The sequence below is a fragment of the Saccopteryx leptura genome, chromosome 1 (assembly GCF_036850995.1).
Source record: "Saccopteryx leptura isolate mSacLep1 chromosome 1, mSacLep1_pri_phased_curated, whole genome shotgun sequence".
Lineage (NCBI taxonomy): Eukaryota > Metazoa > Chordata > Mammalia > Chiroptera > Emballonuridae > Saccopteryx > Saccopteryx leptura.
In genome coordinates this window covers 254,836,285-254,857,245 of record NC_089503.1, presented here as the reverse complement: position 1 = coordinate 254,857,245, position 20,961 = coordinate 254,836,285, and the positions used below count along the sequence as shown (strand labels likewise).

Below are 20,961 nucleotides of genomic sequence, written 5' to 3'. Positions count from 1 at the left end.
TATTTGAAATGCTGCAATTTATACTTTCAGTCCACACATGAAAATTAATATTTTATGTATGGATACAGTCCCCTTTAGGAATATCTAACGCCACCTCTGATATGGAATATCTGTCCCAATCAGCTATGTCTCTGAGGAGTTCATGTATTTTACAATTTTAATGAGAATTTCTTCATGCCTTAGGAATAGAAACTGAAGACTGACCATGTTTTAGACACTGTCCAGGCTGTGGGAATAGGGTGCGGAAGAACAAAAGCCTCTGCAATTCAGTGTGGGAGAATGAATGTAGAAACAAGTGATAAAATAGTAAATGATTTCAGATGGTGGCAGACGGTATGAAAAGGCGAGCAGGACTGTAGGAGGGAGGGACTAGTGTGTTCTGTTTTTCATGGGTCTGTGAGCAAGACCTGCAAACAAGCTGACATTTGAACAGAGACCTCAAACAAGTAAAAAGGAAAAAAATTTGAGATGTCCTAAATTAAATAACAGTAGTGCCAGAGAGTGAAAGCAAAAGACAGCAGTAATTAACCAGATAAAAGCTGTGGGCCAGCTAACCAAAGACAGTTATTTCTGAATGTGTGTTGCAACTTTGAATCAACTTCTGTAGTGACCACTAGATCATTCTGCGTGCGAATGAACTTTCCGTACTGTTGCCTGTAACCAATGGTTTTGTGAACCAATGTCTTCTCAATAAATCATATATATATAAAAGGTGGTAAATATTTCTTCCTATGTACCTATCCTGAAATTGTCGCCCTCACCCACCTCCTTATCTCTAACCAATGTAAATTCTTTCAAAACAACTTGGGTGAGCCCCTTTCTGCCTTTTCTTATGTAGCATCTTTTTATGTTATTTGGGGGCATTAGATTTTGATCTCTTTTGTAACACACGCAGTGGCCCCACTCTGGTCCTGGTCTTCTCCAACATGCAAAAACCTCCCCAGACCATCCTTTATAAATCCTGCCCACACGGTGACAGTTCTATTCATTTATAATGAATAACTTTCTTCATATAATTCTGTCTGAGGGCATTATCTAAACACACATTTATTTCATGTTCTCTGACATCTCTATTATACTGTATACTCAGAAGAGCAAGGGTTTCACTTTGGGGTTTTCACAGACGTACGGAAATAGATGTGCACTTACATAGAAACAAGTCTAAGAAAGTGAAAGTGATCAAGTGAAAAAATGAAGGGATAATGAAACCAGGTGAAAGTGAGTGGTTTCAAAAGAACTGTAGTAAATAAAATTGAATGGAGGATTAAACACTAAGTGAAACAAGACATTAAATAGTAATATATATATATATATTTTTTATTTTTATTTTTTAAATTCAGTGAGAGGAAGGGAGACAGAGATAGACTCCTGCATACACCTTAACCAGGATCCACCCAGCAAGTCCACTAGGGGCGATGCTCTGCCCATCTAGGGCATTGCTCCATTGTTCAGCAACCAAGCTCTTCTGAGCCCTGAGGCAGAGGCCATAGAGCCATCCTCAGCCCCTGGGGCCAACTCACTCCAAATGACCCATGGCTGCAGGAGGGGAAGAGAGAGAGAGAGAGAGAGAGAAAGAGAGAGAGAGAGAAGCGAGAGGGGGAGGGGTGGAGAAGCAGATGGGCGCTTCTTCTGTGTGCCCTGACCAGGAATCAAACCCAGGACATCCACATGCCAAGTGGATGCTTTACCACAGAGGACCTAAATAGCAAAAATTTATTGTAATAATATCAATATGGGTTAATAATTAAATTATAAAGACTTAGAGATAAAAGAATAAAATATATTCCTAGCATGTTATGGCACATAGAAGATGCTCAATTATTATTCATTTAATGAATCTGGAACTGGGTCTCAATGTATATAAACATTTACCATAAGACAAGGTTGTACTTAATTTAGTTGAAAAAGGTTGAATTTTTAAATGAAAACTGGCATAAATTGTTGTCAGTCTGAAGGAATATGAAATTTGCCCTCTCCCTCAAACATCTTACAAAAGATCAGAGAGATTACAAACTTGGTGTAAGAATAACCAATACATATTTTGAGGAACATTAGAAACTACATCTAAAATGTACAAGTGGGCAAACCTATATTAAATAGAGCAAGAACTCAGTAATAAAAAGATAGATATATTTAAGTAAAATTTAAAATTTTTATGGTAAAAAATATTCTACAAATGTCAATTGAGAAACAATGATCTATAGGAATCACTTGAAATGCTATACAAAAAAAATAGGAAAATAAAATATGGGTATATAATGACAGTAGGTACATTAAAATGGTGATCAAATAAATGAAGTTTGCTGAAACTGAGTAATAGTTTGAGAAAACAACAGGGAAGCTCTTTCACACCCAACGTCCTGGAAAAAGACCTACAGAGCAGTCACATTTATTGAGGTTGGAACTTTTAAACTGGTAGAGGAAGGGCATAGCCCACTTTAGCTGGCAGAAAAGTAAAGTGTTACAGTTTTGGGTAACAACCTGAAGTCAGCTATAAATATTACCAATAATGATGTTATTTAACGCGGAGTTCTCTGTCTCAGCTCTGTGGACATTCTGGGCAAGACTGTTCTCTGCAGTGAGGTATGTCCTGGGAATGAAGATTGGTTAAAGTGTCCCTCTCTTCACTGCCCCCTGCAGTGTGACAGGAAAATCTCTCCAGACATAGCTCATGTCTTGTGGGGGGCACATTGGGCCTGATCAGAATCACAGCTTGGATTTAATAATTTAAACATATTTTTTAGCATTGATATAATAGCAATTTAATGATAAAAAGTATGGAAGATCATCAAAAGTGTGAGTAGCAGTCACACTATGAGCTTTTACGTAGCCATGAAATAAATACATTAATTAATCAAAAGAACACAGCAATCTCTTGCCTATGGTCTAGGTTAAATTGGCACTCAGGTGACAACAGGTAAATGTTCTTGGCTTCCATTCTCTCTGGCCCTCTCATGCAGCGTCAGCTGCGTTGTTGGACTCTCACCTGGATGGGATCTGTGAGAGGAAGGTCTTTGTGGGGACGCCTGAATTCCTGCCTGGATGATTGATGATGGAGACCGAAGCCCTGTTCACAGACAAGACAGCAGGAAGTTGTGAAGCATCAGTCCCCAGCCAGAATCGGGACTCCAAGCAAACCAACCACAATAACAAATAAACAAGCCATGTTTCCCCCAAGCTAAGGCTGCACCTGCCGAGAGACTAGAGATGAGGTTGTCTTTACAGCTCCCTGTACCTGCTCATCACACACCGTTCCCTCTTGCTGCTCCAGGTGGTAAGCACACGATTCCCCTGTGGAAACGTTCTAGACAGAAAGGAAACCTTTCCTGATTCTCTGTTTCCAATAAACCAGGTTACGAGTCACATGAATTGTTTTTTGTGGCTGTTTTTTGCTTTTGCTTTTTACTTCCTCTCCATGAACTTGCCTCCTTTCCATATCTCTAAATCTCCTAGCACCTCATCTCAACTCTGAGTTAAGTGTGAGGGATGAGGACCCTGTCTGGATTAGGCCTCTTATGTCTTCAGCTCTGATTTGTCATGGCGACACAGTCCTGATAGCTCCAAAAAAGTCTGTTCTTTTCAATAAATGGAGAACTGATTCTTTTGATGCCACACACACTGGCTTCATGAGACTTTTGCCATAACAATTAAGAATTTCCTGTTTACATCACAACTTAAGAACTGTCACTCAGTCCCTCGTTGTGAAAATGATTGTTAATTTTTGAAAGGTATATTTTGATCTTTCTATGCACTATAAATTAAACTTAGCACCCTGAACCGATTATCTCATTTATTTTTTATAAACAACTTATCCATATTTATGAACTCCTTTCTCTATTGCAGAAGTGGGACTTGGAGTTTAGTGATCTGCCCAAAGCTAATCCAAATATGTGATGGGCCTTGATTATAATTATGTCAGATGCTTCGTAAGGCAATGGTTCTCAGCCAGAAATGACTTCTCCCTGGGGATGTTTAGCAGTGTCTGGTGGGATGCTGCTAAATACCTACAATCCACAGGAAAGTACCTCCCTGCACCCCAAATTATTACACTGTCCCTAATGTCAAGGTGAGAGAACCTATTCTAAACCAGCACCTTACCAACTTCAGTGTACCTGGAAATCCAGAGGGATCCTACCAGAAATGCAGAATCTGACTCAGCGGGTCCTGGAGGGCTCAGAGACTCTGCATTTCTGACATGCTCCCAGGAGGGGGCGGTGCTGCAGATCTCGGTCTGTGGACCAGTCTCTGTGCAGCAAGGCTGTGTGTGGCCCTATGCTAGAGTCAGGGTGTAAGTGGTTTTAGGTCTTCTGAACCAAAAATGACCTTTGCATATAAATTTGAAAGAATAATATATCCACTCATTCCAGAGACTACGATAAAATCTGTGTTTGTTTTTTTATATATAAGGGCCTTTGAATGACACAAAATAATACACTTCTGAAAAAGATTGTATAGCAGGCAGAATAAGGGCCTCCAAAAGATGTCCACATCCTAATCCCCAGTACCTTTTAATATGATATTTTATAGCAAGGGGAGGATTAGGGCAGCAGATTGGACAGGGTTGTTAATCAGCTGGCTTTAAGGCTTAAGATGAACCAGGCTCGTCCAGCTGGAACCTTTAAGGTAAGCACATGGTTCTGCAAGTGTTGCAGAGGGAGACACAAGTTGCTCAGAGAGATTTTGAAAATGCTATACAACTGGCTTTGAAGACAGAGAAAGGACTGCAGGTGGCCAGCAATTCGAACAGGAATTAGAAAGAAGCAGGTTCTCCCCTGAGCCTCGAGGAGGAACCCGGCCCTCCACATTTTAACATTTGCCAGTGAAACTCATTTCAAGCTTCTAACATCCAGTCTGTAAGAGCATATATTTGTTTATTTTAAGCAACCAGTGTAGGAATTCTTTATAGCAGCTACAGGATTCTAATATAGACATTTATTCAATAAAATTTGTTTGAGGGAACTGAGTTTAAGCTTCTTCATTCATTAGCTTCATTCATTAGCCAAAAAAACCACATGAAGTAGAAAAGAAATTTTAAATAGACCTGGAGGTATTCCACCCTATTGCTGGTACAGTGAAGTCCTCAGTGAACGAGTGGATTAAAAAACTGTGATACAGAGTGACGTCACGGAAATGGCGCCGTGAGCAGCGCGTCTGACAGATCTCCCCAAAATCACAACAAATTTATCAACTAGAAACAGGAAAATTTATCCTCGGAGCATTCCGGAGTTCCACACAAACTGAAAGCGAAAGGACTGTTATCATTTGAATCTGAGAGACGAGGGTGTGGAGGAAGCTACCGCAGGGACGTTCATTCAAGCCGCGAGGAAGTGTGCCTGTGGTGAGTCAGCCCACACTCGGGAGCCGCGAGCAGCAGCCGCGAGCAGCCGCCGTGAGCAGCCACCGCGAGCAGCCGCCGCAAGCAGCCGCCGCGAGCAGCCGCCGCTAGCTGCCGCCGCTAGCAGCCGCGAGCAGCCGCAGGCGCGCGCCCGGTTCGGTTGCAGAGCGAGCACCGCCCACACTCTGGAGCGGCGAGCAGCCGCTGGCGCACCCGGTCCGGTTGCAGAGCGAGCACCGCTAACGTTCCCAGCGGCCCGCGCACTGCGAGTGAGAGTCGCCAGCCACCGGTGCACGGAGCACCCCATTCGTGCGTGTACCCTGGGCATTACACGCGCCCAGAGCGCCCTGCTGGCCCACACACCCAGGGTGCCCCATCATTCTGCACCTGGTGCACCCCAGCCACCAGCAGCGGGGGGAGCGGGAGAGGCCCCAGGGCGGTATTCCCTACTTGGGAGATTCTCTCCATGGGCGGGGCACCTCACCCAGCCATTCAAGCTAACAATCAAGTGTTGGGGGAGGGGCGCGCGCAGGCAGCCTGAAATACCTTCGGGAGCACAGCTACGACCCAATCACTGAAATTAGCTTAACCTGTGAAATCTGCGCACCCTCGGTTCTAATTGATAAGATCTCTCTCAGTTCAGTGACCCAAGACAAGAGGCGTGATATTTTTTAGTGCCTCTCGCTAAAGGGGCGGGGGCAACTTCTGATTGATAGAGCCTCCATATTCAGGGATAAACGCTAACAAGAAGGACTTGGCAGATAATAAGATCTATACTACACTAGTCGCAAGCAGAGACTAGTGCCTCTTCTTCCCAGCCAAAACAGGCTACAAAGTGTGGAAAGCCTGGGTTGAGAGGTCCAACTGAATGCTAGGCACTGAACAGTCACCTTGACAACAATTGACTCCCACCCCCGCCTGATTACACTGGAGGCCCTGACTGCCAGAGCCTTTCCCAAAGCCTTGCACTGAGTGGGGATAGAGTGGGGATTTCCCAGCTCTTTGAGCCTCTTACTCCCCAGGCAGAAGCAGTTGCAGCCTTATAGCTGGATCACCAGGCTGCTAATTCAGGAAGGGGGGACTAGGAGAGAGAATCCAGCAAAGCAAACTCTCTCATCATTGGACCCTGCAAACGCCAACAAGCCTTGACTACCAGCAAGACTAAAGCCAATTATATGATATTGCCATAGAATCCCATCAACTGCAAATCCCTACCTAAGTGTGACACAGGGGCAGAGCCTGGGGTAGAATCACCGACCAGAAAGAGGGAGAGAAAAGAAAAAGGAAGAAGTTAACATCTCAAAATCAAGAAAAATCCACAGACTTTACAACTTGTTCCACTAATTTTTTTTTTGTTGTTGTTGTTGTTTGTTTCTTCTATCATATTGCCTTTATTTCCTCCACCTCAGACCTTCTATTCTCTGCCCATCTTATGCTTCCCTTTTCTTGAACTACACTACCCATAAGTGTTACATTTTATTTCTCTTCTTCATCCTCACCCTCCTTTAAGGTTATACTCCAAAACACTTAACTCTCACTCTCTCCTCTTTTGTTTTATTTTGTTTTGCTTTATCTTGTTTTTTTCTCTTCCTTTTTTATGTCTTCCTTCATTTTTCTCTTTTCCTTATTTTTTCCTTTCTATTCGTTTTTTCTTTTCTCATTTTACTTTCATCCCATTTAATCCTCAATCACAAACAAATTAGTTAATTTGGGACTCAAGGCTTTTTTTGGCTTTATTTTTCTTTTTCGCTTTTGTTTTTGTTTTTTTCTTGTTTGTTTATTTTTGTGGCATTTTGGGTCCTCCCAACCCAAGGTCTCCATTGTATTTAGTCTTCGCTCCACTTAATACAACAGATTTTTACTTATCATTTTTATTTTTTTCTTCTTTATTATTCTTTTCTTGTCCTTATATCTGGTTCCCTCTTATCCCTCTCATTATATCTCTTAGTTGACCATCACTCACAAGCAAATCATCTTATGCTTGTCTAAGATTTTCTTCCTTTTTTTTTTTTTTTGCATTTAGTAGGTCCTTACTCCCCTTTTTTTGCCCCTTGAACTCTTCACCCCAAATCAGGCCCTCCATTATAGGCACGATATTTCCCTGAGGAGGGGAGAGGAGGGAAAGAGAAGAAAGAAAAAAAGGGGGAAATAATAAATTATTACTGTTTTTTTTTGTGGGGTGTTTTACCTTTTTTTTTTTTTTTTCTTTTTACTCTTTATTAATTCTAATTAGTGCTATCAACAAGACCACCCTCAGATGCCAATAAGAAAGAGGAAATCAAATATTATGGATACAAAAGAAAGAGAGGTAACACAAATAGATGTGGAAAAATCTATGGAGAAAAGACTTAACATATTGGAAGCCTTGGAGCTAAATGACAGAGAATTTAAAATAGAAATCTTAAAAATACTCAGAGATATACTAGAAAACACAGAAAGGCAATATAGGGAGATCAGAAAACAACTCAATGAACACAAAGAATATATTACCAAGGAAATTGAAACTATAAAAACAAATCAAACAGAATTGAAAAACTCAATTCACGAGCTGAAAAACGAGGTAACAAGCTTAGCTAGCAGAACAGCCCAGATTGAAGATAGGATTAGTGAAATAGAAGACAAACAACTTGAGGCACAACAGAGAGAAGAAGAAAGAGACTCAAAAATAATAAAAAACGAGAAAGCCCTACAGGAATTGTCTGACTCCATCAGAAAGAATAACATAAGAATAATAGGTATATCAGAGGGAGAAGAGAAAGAAAATGGAATGGAGAATATACTCAAACAAATAATAGATGAGAACTTCCCAAGCCTGTGGAAAGAACTAAAGCCTCAAATTCAAGAAGCAAACAGAACACCGAGTTTTCTTAACCCCAACAAACCCACTCCAAGGCACATCATAATAAAGATGACACAAACCAATGACAAAGAAAAAATTCTCAAGGCAGCCAGGGAAAAGAAGAGTACAACATATAAAGGAAGGCCTATTAGATTATCATCAGATTTCTCAGCAGAAACTCTACAAGCTAGAAGAGAGTGGACCCCAATATTTAAAGCCCTGAAAGAGAGGAACTTTCAGCCACGAATACTATACCCATCAAAGCTATCCTTCAAGTATGAAGGAGATATAAAAACATTCACAAATTCAGAAAAGATGAGAGAATTTATCAACAGAAAGCCCCCACTCCAGGAAATACTAAAGGGGGTTTTCCAACCAGATTCAAAGAACAAAAGAAAACAACACCACAAGTAACAGCTCCACCAAGAACACAATAAAACCAAACTTAAACTGTGACAACAAAGGAAAAAAAGGGGGGAGAGGATGGAGATTAACAGTAGCAAAGGACAATGAAGTGCAGAAATACTTATAAGATAGGGTACTACAATGAATATGGTAGGTACCCTTTTCATTACTTAATGGTAACCACCCTAGAAAAAAACACCACAAAAACACTTGACTTAAAAAAGGTAGCAACAGAGGAAAGAAGTATGGAACACAAACAAACAAAAACAAATGATAGAAAAACAAAAGAGAAGAATCAAACTAGATACAAAACTAACAGAAAGCAATTTATAAAATGGCAGTAGGGAACCCACAAGTGTCAATAATTACACTAAATGTAAATGGATTAAACTTACCAATAAAAAGACACAGAGTAGCAGAATGGATTAAAAAAGAAAATCCAACTATATGCTGCCTACAAGAAACACATCTAAGCAACAAGGATAAAAACAAATTCAAAGTGAAAGGCTGGGAAACAATACTCCAAGCAAACAACACCCAAAAAAAAGCAGGTGTAGCAATACTCATATCTGATAATGCTGACTACAAGACAGAAAAAGTACTCAGAGACAAAAATGGTCATTTCATAATGATTAAGGGGACACTGAATCAAGAAGACATAACAATCCTTAATATATATGCACCAAACCAAGGAGCACCAAAATATATAAGACAGCTACTTATTGACCTTAAAACAAAAACTAACAAAAATACAATCATACTTGGAGACCTCAATACTCCGCTGATGGCTCTAGATCGGTCATCCAAACAGAGAATCAATAAAGATATAGTGGCCTTAAACGAAATACTAGAACACCTGGATATGATAGACATCTACAGGACATTTCATCCAAAAGCAACAGAGTATACATTTTTCTCTAGTGTACATGGAACATTCTCAAGAATTGACCATATGTTGGGCCACAAAGACAATATCAGCAAATTTAGAAAAATTGAAATTGTACCAAGCATATTTTCTGATCATAAAGCCTTGAAACTAGAATTCAACTGCAAAAAAGAGGGGGAAAAACCCACAAAAATGTGGAAACTAAACAACATACTTCTAAAAAATGAATGGGTCAAAGAAGAAATAAGTGCAGAGATCAAAAGATATATACAGACAAATGAAAATGAAAATACGACATATCAGAATCTCTGGGATGCAGCAAAAGCAGTAATAAGAGGAAAGTTCATATCACTTCAGGCCTATATGAACAAAGAAGAGAGAGCCGAAGTAAACCACTTAACTTCACACCTTAAGGAACTAGAAAAAGAAGAACAAAGACAACCCAAAACCAGCTGAAGAAAGGAGATAATAAAAATCAGAGCAGAAATAAATGAAATAGAGAACAGAAAAACTATAGAAAAAATCAATAAAACAAGGAGCTGGTTCTTTGAAAAGATCAACAAAATTGACAAACCCTTGGCAAGACTCACCAAGGAAAAAAGGCACAGGACTCAAATAAATAAAATCCAAAATGAAAGAGGAGAAATCACCACAGACATCATAGATATACAAAGAATTATTGTAGAATACTATGAAAAATTATATGCCACCAAATACAACAATCTAGAAGAAATAGATAAATTCCTAGAACAATACAACCTTCCTAGACTGAGTCATGAAGAAGCAGAAAGCCTAAACAGACCAATCAGCAGGGAGGAAATAGAAAAAACTATTAAAAACCTCCCCAAAAATAAAAGTCCGGGCCCAGACAGTTATACTAGTGAATTCTATCAAACATTCAAAGAAGACTTGGTTCCTATTCTACTCAAAGTCTTCCAAAAAATTGAAGAAGAAGCAATACTTCCAAACACATTTTATGAGGCCAACATAACCCTCATACCAAAACCTGGCAAGGATGGCACAAAGAAAGAAAACTACAGACCAATATCTCTAATGAATACAGATGCTAAAATTCTAAACAAAATACTGGCAAACCGAATACAACAACATATTAAAAAAAAAATACATCATGATCAAGTGGGATTCATCCCAGAATCTCAAGGATGGTTCAACATACGCAAAACGGTTAACGTAATACACCATATCAACAAAACAAAGAACAAAAACCACATGATCTTATCAATAGATGCAGAAAAGGCTTTCGATAAAATACAACACAATTTTATGTTTAAGACTCTCAACAAAATGGGTATAGAAGGAAAATATCTCAACATGATAAAGGCCATATATGATAAACCATCAGCCAACATCATTTTAAATGGCATAAAACTGAGGACTTTCTACCTTAAATCAGGAACAAGACAGGGTTGTCCACTCTCTCCACTCTTATTTAATGTGGTGCTAGAAGTTCTGGGCAGAGCAATCAGACAAGACAAAGAAATAAAAGGCATCCATATTGGAAAAGAAGAAGTAAAGGTATCACTTTTTGCTGATGATATGATCCTATACATCGAAAACCCGAAGGACTCCACAAAAAGATTATTAGAAACAATAAACCAATACAGTAAGGTCGCAGGATACAAAATTAACATACAGAAGTCCATAGCCTTTCTCTATGCCAACAATGAAATATTAGAAAACGAACTCATAAAAATAATCCCCTTCACGATTGCAACAAAAAAAATAAAATACCTAGGAATAAACATAACAAAGAATGTAAAGGACCTATATAATGAAAATTACAAAGCATTGTTAAGGGAAATCGAAAAAGATACAATGAGATGGAAAAATATTCCTTGTTCTTGGATAGGAAGAATAAATATAATCAAAATGGCCATATTACCCAAAGCAATATACAAATTTAATGCAATTCCCATCAAAATCCCTATGAGATTTTTCAAAGAAATGGAACAAAAAATCATCAGATTTATATGGAACTATAAAAAACCCCGAATAGCCAAAACAATCCTAAGGAAAAAGAATGAAGCTGGGGGCATTACAATACCTGACTTTAAACTATATTATAGGGCCACGATAATCAAAACAGCATGGTATTGGCAGAAAAATAGACACTCAGACCAATGGAACATAATAGAAAGCCCAGAAATAAAACCACATATATATGGTCAAATAATCTTTGATAAAGGGGCCAACAACACACCATGGAGAAAAGAAAGCCTCTTCAACAAATGGTGTTGGGAAAACTGGAAAGCCACATGCAAAAGAATGAAACTCGACTACAGCCTGTCCCCGTGTACTAAAATTAATTCAAAATGGATCAAAGACCTAAATATAAGACCTGAAACAATAAAGTACATAGAAGAAGACATAGGTACTAATCTCATGGACCTGGGTTTTAAAGAACATTTTATGAACTTGACTCCAATGGCAAGAGAAGTGAAGGCAAAGATAAATGAATGGGACTATATCAGAATAAAAAGTTTTTGCTCAGCAAGAGAAACTGATATAAAAATAAACAGACAGCCAACTAAATGGGAAATGATATTTTCAAACAACAGCTCAGATAAGGGCCTAATTTCCAAAATTTACAAAGAACTCATAAAACTCAACAACAAACAAACAAACAATCCAATAAAAAAATGGGAAGAGGACATGAATAGACACTTCTCCCAGGAAGAGATACAAATGGCCAACAGATATATGAAAAGATGCTCAGCTTCATTAGTTATTAGGGAAATGCAAATCAAAACTACAATGAGATACCACCTCACACCTGTTAGATTAGCCATTATCAACAGGACGGGTAATAGCAAATGTTGGAGAGGCTGTGGAGAAAAAGGAACCCTCATTCACTGTTGGTGGGACTGTAAAAGTAGTACAACCATTATGGAGGAAAGTATGGTGGTTCCTCAAAAAACTGCAAATAGAACTACCTTATGACCCAGCAATCCCTCTACTGGGTATATACCCCAAAACCTCAGAAACATTGATACGTGAAGACACATGTAGCCCCATGTTCATTGCAGCACTGTTCACAGTGGCCAAGACATGGAAACAACCAAAAAGCCCTTCAATAGAAGACTGGATAAAGAAGATGTGGCACATATACACTATGGAATACTACTCAGCCATAAGAAATGATGACATCAGATCATTTACAGCAAAATGGTGGGATCTTGATAACATTATAAGGAGTGAAATAAGTAAATCAGAAAAAAACAAGAACTACATGATTCCATACATTGGTGGAACATAAAAATGAGACTAAGAGACATGGACAAGAGTGTGGTGGTTACCAGGGGTGGGGGGAGGGAGGACAGGGGGAGAGTTAGGGGGAGGGGGAGGGGCACAGAGAACTAGAGAGAGGATGGCGAAGGACAATCTGACTTTGGGCGAGGGGTATGCAACATAATCTAATGACAAAATAACCTAGACATGTTTTCTTTGAATATATGTACCCTGATTTATTAATGTGATCCCATTACCATTAATAAAAATTTATTTAAAAAAAAAAAAAAAGTCAACAAACAAGTGTTGGCGAGGATGTGAAAAACAAGGTACCTTCATGCATTCATTGTTGGTGGGATTGCAAATAGGTGCAGCCACTATAGAAAACAGTATGGAGCTTCCTCAAAAGTTAAAAATAGAGCTACTATATGACCCAGCAATTCCACTTCTGAGTATTTATCTGGATAAAATGAAAACAATAATTTGAAAAGACATACACACCCTTGTGTTCATTGCAGCATTGTTTACAATAGCCAACATATGGAAGCAGCTTAGGTTTCCACAGATTAGATGAAGGGATCAAGAAGTATCAATGGCAGTATTATTACTCAGCCATGAAAACAATGAAGTTTTGCCATTTGGATAACATGGATGAACCTAGAGAGTATTATGTTAAGTGAAATAAGTCAAACAGCAAAAGACAAATATGATATGATTTTACTTATACATGGAATCTTAAAAAAAACAACAAATAAAATGAAACAGATATGTAGCCCGAAAAGTGCAGGTCTGGCTGCCTATTGCCATGAAAACCAATTACATGACACAGGGGCTGATGAGAAAGAAAGAGGTTTATTCAAGTGTTGGCCACCTAAGAAGATGGGTAGACTCCTGTCCTCAAAAACCCATCTCTTGGCCTGACCTGTGGTGGTGCAGTGGATAAAGCATCAACCTAGAAACGCTGAGGTTGCCGGTTCAAAACCCTGGGCTTGCCTGGTCAAGGCACATATGGGTGTTGATGCTTCCTGCTGCTCCCTCCTTCTCTCTCTCTCTCTCTCTCCTCTCTATAATGCATAAATAAAATCTTAAAAAACAAACAAACAAACAAAAAACCCATCTCACTCCTTTGGTACAGGCAGAGGGTTTTTATAAGAAGGGGGAATAAACAAAAAATAGAACAGAGGGATCAAAAGGAGGGGATTGAGAGTTGTTTCCTGAGGGGGATGGTGGCTAGTGCAAACTAGCTCAGTGTGTTTAGATAATTGATTAAAGGTTGGCAACTCTCTTTAAGCTGGCACATCTGAAGGCTGGGATTTGCTTCTTTGGTTGTTATAAGAATTGAAGCTAGCAAGTGTCTTATAAACTAGGCGTCTGGTCTATGTAGCAGGTCTCCACACACTTTCACAGTCAAGTTGTCCTCTTGGCCTTGAGTGAAAATCAGAACTGTGTGCTTCAGCATGGTGAGAGTGAGGCAAAGGGAGGGAGGCTGAACTCAAAAATATATAGACCCCCATGTTCATCACAGCATTATTCATGGTGGCCAAGACATGGAAACAACCAAAGAGTCCCTCGATAGAGGACGTGGCACATAATACTATGGAATGCTACACAGTGATAAGAAATGACAACATAGTGACATTTATGGCATGAATGGACCTTGAAAACATTATACTAATCAGGGGTCGGGAATCTTTTTGGCTGAGAGAGCCATGAACGCCACATATTTTAAAATGTAATTCCGTGAAAGCCATACAATGACCCGTGTACCTTATGCATTATCCAATAAAAATTTGGTGTTGTCCCAGAGGACAGCTGTGATTGGTTCCAGCCACCCGCAACCATGAACATGAGTGGTAGGAAATGAATGGATTGTAATACATGAGAATGTTTTATATTTTTAACATTTTTTTTAATTAAAGATTTGTCTGCAAGCCAGATGCAGCCATCAAAAGAGCCGCATCTGGCTCACAAGTTATATGTTCCTGACCCCTGTACTAAGTGAAATAAGTAAATCAGAAAAAGCTAATGACTATATGACTTTACACAAAGGTGGGATATAAAACTGAAACTCAGGGACATAGACAAATGTGAAGTGGTTACCAGAAGGAAAGGTGAAGGAATTTTAATTGTGCACTGACATAAACTCAGAGAGGAGTTATTGGAGGGTGTGAGAAGCTGAAGGAGTCTTAAAAATAACAAGATATTGGCCTGTGTTCTGCACGCAGACACACAGGAATCTTGGAGGCACACCACAAGAAACAGATGTCTTATTGATGATTGGGACTATCTAAAAGCATTTTTCCTGTCCTTCACTTAGTGTTCTGGGAGAAATGGAGAAGTGCATGATTTGAAGATTACAGTAAATATTTAGAAAAAAAAAACAACATAGTTAGACAGGTGCACCCCCACTGTATGTTAACCAGTAAATACGCAGAGTTAAACAATGTCCGAGGCTGATTCCGCCTTATGAGTTTCAGTCCTCTGCTTTCTTTCATCTGTCTCTGACTTTTTCTTTGCATCTGCGTTATTAAGAAACAACATTTGGCACCCAACTTGGGGCATGAAGAAGAAGATAACAGGGAGTTCTTGCTCTCCAGAGACAGACTGAAGGGGAAAAAAGTCCGCTCAGTGGTAAGCAAAACCTTCGGGATATTTTAGGCAGAGTCATTGGGAATTCACTGTCTGGTTGAGACCCAGTATATAAAAATACTGCAAACATTGTTAAAGGGATCTGGTATAACTGTTAAAGATTAGAATTTTAAGATACTCTTTTTTTAAATTAATTAATTAATTATTTTTTTTTGTATTTTTCTGAAGCTGGAAACCGGGAGGCAGTCAGACAGACTCCCGCATGCGCCCGACCGGGATCCACCCAGCATGCCCACCAGAGGAGGATGATCTGCCCATCTGGGGCATCGCTCTGTCGCGCCCAGAGCCACTCCAGCACCTGGGGCAGAGGCCACAGAGCCATCCTCAGCGCCCGGGCAAACTTTGCTCCAATGGAGCCTTGGCTGCGGGAGGGGAAGAGAGAGACAGAGAGGAAGGAGAGGGGGAGGGGTGGAGAAGCAGATGGGTACTTCTCCTGTGTGCCGTGGCCAGGAATCGAACCCGGGACTTCCGCACGCCAGGTCGATGCTCTACCACTGAGCCAACCGGCCAGGACTTAAGTTACTCTTTAAAAATGTTAGGAGGCATTGTTATTGGTTTACCTCCACAGGAAAAAATTTACTTAATTTATGACAGTGGAGATTAGTAATGAAGTCTCTTTGGAGAGCTCATCAGAGTAAAGAAATCATTTGTTTAAAATCCTGGTCTGATGGTAGTGGGTTAACAGAATTTATGAACTTAGTTTGCCGCTCAGTTGGAATTGAGGTGGAGGAGAGGTCTCAGCACGGTCAACCTGAACTGCCGGTTGCAGCAGCTATAGAATTTGAGAATGGATAGGAGACTCAGGTATTAGAAAGGTTACAGCTTTTCCTTTTATGGTCTGATTTTCTTTAATGTTTTAGATACAATCCTCTGAACTATCATTTTATTTATTTCTTATTCTTTGCCTGAAAATTTAGATGGAGGATTCCTGATGGATCTGATTACAAAATCTCTCAGCGATTATGAGTTTTTTTTCTGGAAGAGATTTTGATTAGTCTCATCTGCCTTTAATCTCTCTGAAAATGCCCTGAGATCAGGCAGGCATCTTTCTAGTCTGATTGTGCTCTGAAATCCCGGGTTTCTCTCTGATTTGTCTGATTGTAGTTTCTGTTTAGTTTTTTGTTTGATGTTGTCTAAAATGTGATTTATAAGTTCTTGCATGCAAAAATTGGAAATGCCGGCTCTTATATTGAAAAAATAGTTTCATCCCTACATTTTTTGCTTTAAAATTGAAACTTGCAAAGAAAGTTCATTTAAATTCAGATTAAATAGAATGTGGATCCTTAAGACTTGCTAATTTGGTTAGTGCATTGTAAGATATATTTGGAGTTAGAAGTCAAATAGTAATCAAGTATTAAGATTAATCAAAATGATATGTTATACTTCTGTTTCTGTGCTGTAAATTGTCTTGTTTGTGGGTAAAGATGTGTTCAGATCTGTGAAACGAAATAATTAAGCAAAATGAAACAGGGCCCTTATAAGTCATTTCAAGAATTTGTCTCAAGCTGCTTCAGGCAGTTGGCTGCTTGTCAGGCCACATCCTGCAAAAGGAGTGACTTTTTGAATCACAGTCTAAACTTTCTGAGCAGAGGTTTGACACAGTACTACAGTTTTGAAAGTAACCCTTTCAAAACTAACCAAGATAATTGGCCTCCCCCTCCTCCTTCTGTTGCTGGGAGATGTTAGCTTGGTCTATTTTTTCAAGAGCGGAATATTTACAATTTATGACTTGGTGGGAGGATCAGGCTCGTGTTCAAGCTAATTGGAATGCTAACGCTAACCCTCCTGTTAATATTACACAAGATGAGCTTTTTGGAAAAGAACAAAAGAGAGAAAAAAATGCTGTTACTAAAACTGCTCCTCCTGGAATATACCCAATATGTCAAAAAGGCAAACACTGGGCTAATGCATGTCAATCAAAATGGACCAGGGATGGACAGAAAATAAACAGACAGGGAAATGAGAGTTGGGGCCCAGTGACTCGGGCCCACACACAAACAATACGAGTTATCCACAGAATCCAGTCAGCAACGGCCAACAGCATGCTGATATGTCTCTGAGCCCCTCCACGCAATGAGCGGGAGTGCAGCATTAGATCTTTCTTTAACAGGTAATTTCAAACTCATGCCTTATAATGAGATGACTAAAGTTCCCACTGGAATATATGGACCTATACCTAAAAATACTGTAGGTCTGATAATTGGCAGAAGTAGCTTAACCTCACAAGGAGTGTTTGTACATTTAGGGATAATAGATAGTGATTATGAAGGAGAAATCCAAATTATGATGAGTTCTAAGAAAACTGTTCAGCTAGAAGCTACTCAAGAGTTGCTCAATTGCTTCTACTGCCTTGTATAAAGGGAAGTGAAGCTCCTGTGAAATGATCTGGAGGTTTTGGAAGTACAAATCGAGCTATTTTTTGGCAAACTAAAATAGACAATAATAGACCTCAAATGACAATTGATATACAGGTATTGCTTGACATCCGACCTATGCAACTTACTACCATTTGACTTTACGACCACAATCACTAGCCATGACTGCTCCGTGTCTGGCAGCACAAGCATTGCCCAGCTGGGCGTACGACAGTGTGAACCAGCTTCCGGCAGCACTACCATCTCTGCGTGCACCATTTCAACTGCTATCCCAGACTCGGTACAGCAATTTGTGTTTTGTGTTGTGGATATTTTTTATCAAACCCCTCCCAAGATGTCTACCAAGAAAAAATTGTCTTTGTCTATGCCTCAGCCTGCCAAGAAGGAAAGAAAGGCCATTGATCTCAACACAAAAATGAAGGTAATTAAGCAGTATGAAGGAGGAAAAAAATTATGATAAAATATGACTTAAAGATTTTTATAACATCATTTCACAGTACTGTACATATAACCTACTCAACTTATGACCAAATTGTGTTATGACTGGTCTGTTGGAACCAATTGTGGTTGTAAGTCAAGTACTAGCTGTAAATGGAATTAAATTTACTAGATTAGTTGATACTGGAGCAGATATGTCTATCATTCCTAAGCACTTATGGCCCCCAGAGTGGCCTCTGGAGTCTGTTCCTATCACTTTTACTAGGGTAAGATCAATTAGAGGTGTAGCAAAGTTCTTTAAGTTTAAAATGTAAAGGACCAGAGAATGAGGATGGGACTATTCAACCTTATGTAGCAGACATACGTTTAATATTATGGGGTCAGATTTATTGACACAATGGGGAGCCTCTTTACATATTCCTATTATATTCCCTCAAGCAAAAAATATTATGGCCAATATGCACAATTTTTTTCTTAAAGGGTTAGGAAAAAGAGAACAGGGTTCTGTGGAACCTATAAGTATAACAGTAAAAAATGATCAAAGAGTATTAGGCTATTCAAATTTAGAATAGCGGCCACTTAGACAAGTTTCGACCAGCCCTTGAAATAGATGAAAAGCCAATTTGGGTTGAGCAGTGACCACTTTCAAAAGAGAAGCTTGATGCTTCATAATTACTAGTAGATGAACAACTAGAAGCAGATCATATTAAAGAATCTCAAAGCCCCTAGAATTCTCCAGTTTTTGTTATAAAAAAAAATCAAGTAAATGGAGAATGCTAACAGATTTGAGGAAAATAAATTCTGTTATTTAGCCTATGGGAGCTTTACAACCTGGTCTGCCACAACCCAGTATGATTCCCCAACAATGGGAATTAATTATAATAGATTTGAAAGATTGTTTTTCACAATTCCATTACAACCAAAAGACAGAGAAAAATTTGCCTTTACAGGACCGACATTGAATAATGCAGCACCTACTAAAAGGTATTAATGGAAAGTGCTTCCACAAGAGATGTTAAATAGTCCTACTATGTGTCGGTATTTTGGAAATCAACCTTTAGAAAAAAACAGGCAACAATATCCTGACAGTATGATAATCTGTTATATGGATGATATATTGATAGCTCATAAAAATAAAGAAAAATTACAAAACATATTTAGAGATTTAAAAATTCAATTGCACAATTATGGACTTCAAATAGCTGAAGAAAAAATACAACAACAAAGTCCATTTAAATATTTAGAACAAATTTTAGAAAATTAGAGAGTACTTCCACAGAAGGTTCAAATATGGCATGATCATTTAAAAACTTTAAAAGACTTTCAAAAATTATTAGGTGATATTAACTGGTTATGTCCATCTTTAGGTATCCCTACATATGCATTAAAATGTATTTAATATGTATATATTACAAAGAGATCCTGATTTAAATAGTCATCATAATCTAATTGACTTAACTAAAAAGGAGTTACAGTATATTGAGTATATAATGAGAACCATCTATTTAGATAAAATAAATTCTACAAAACCTATTTCTTTCATTATTTTCCCTTCAGATCATTCCCTGTCAGGAATAATATGGCAGAAGAATAAAATCTTAGAGTGGCAGTTTTTGCCTCATAAAACTCAAAAGAAATTATGTACCTATCTTGAAAAATTTGCTTTCTTATACTTAAAGGTAGATTACGATTAAGACAACTTATTGGTAAAGACCCAGATATGATTATTGTGCCATTAACTACTAACCAGATACAGAAATGTTGGAAAATAAATACTGATTGGCAAATAGCATTAGCTGAGTTTTTTGGAAACATAACTAATCAATTTCTAAATGATAAAAGGATACAATTTTTGAAAAGAAAGCAATTTATTATACCTAAAATTATTGTTAGTAACCCTTTGGTTAAAGCTGCAACTTTCTATACTGATGTTAACAAAACTGGCATGGCTGAATATATTGCCCTTTACAAAAAGTTGTACAGACGCCATGCCAGTCAGTACAAAAGGCTGAAATTGCTGCTGTAATTATGTTATTACATGATATAACAGAGCCACTCAATATTGTAACTGATTCTCAATATGTTGAACAAACTGTTAAATTAATTGAAACAGTATATATCCCTAATGATGATACTGAGTTACACAAATTGTTTCAAGAGTTACAACAACTAAGATGGTATCATATTGAGCCAGTGTATATTACCCATATTAGGGCTCATACTAAATTGCCTGGACTAATGACAGAAGCTAATGACCAAATAGATCAGCTATTAATAGCTTCTGTCGATCTAGCAAAAAAATTTCATGAAGGAACTCATGTAAATAAGAAGGGACTAATAAAGAAATTTAACATATCTAATAAAGAAGCTTCTGACATTATACACTCTTGCACTTACTTCTCTTTCGTTAATGGGAGAACTATAGACGCTGGAGTTAACCCTAGAGGAAATAAAACTAATCAATAATGGCAAATGGATGTCACACATGTACTTAGCTTTGGTAAACAATCTTATGTTCATTGTTCCATAGATACTTTCTCATCTTTCCAATGGGCTACTCCCTTGAATGGAGAAAAGGATGATTGTGTAATACATCTTCTTGAAGCATTTAACATCATGGGTATTCCTAAAACTATAAAAACAGATAATGATTCTGCATATCTATCTGTTAAATTTAAACAATTTTTGCAAATATGGAATATTAAACATATTACTGGAATTCCCTATAACCCTCAAGACCAAGCTATTGTAGAACGGAGTAAATATACCTTAAAAGAAATGCTTA

The 20,961-nt window shown here is 38.5% G+C and overlaps 1 protein-coding gene across 1 annotated transcript in view; it reads left to right on the top strand.

Moving 5' to 3' along the window:
• Positions 1-20,961, top strand: part of LOC136379451 (adhesion G protein-coupled receptor E2-like) — a 345,285-nt gene that overhangs the window by 217,914 nt on the left and 106,410 nt on the right. The gene's annotated exons all lie outside the window — the stretch shown is intronic.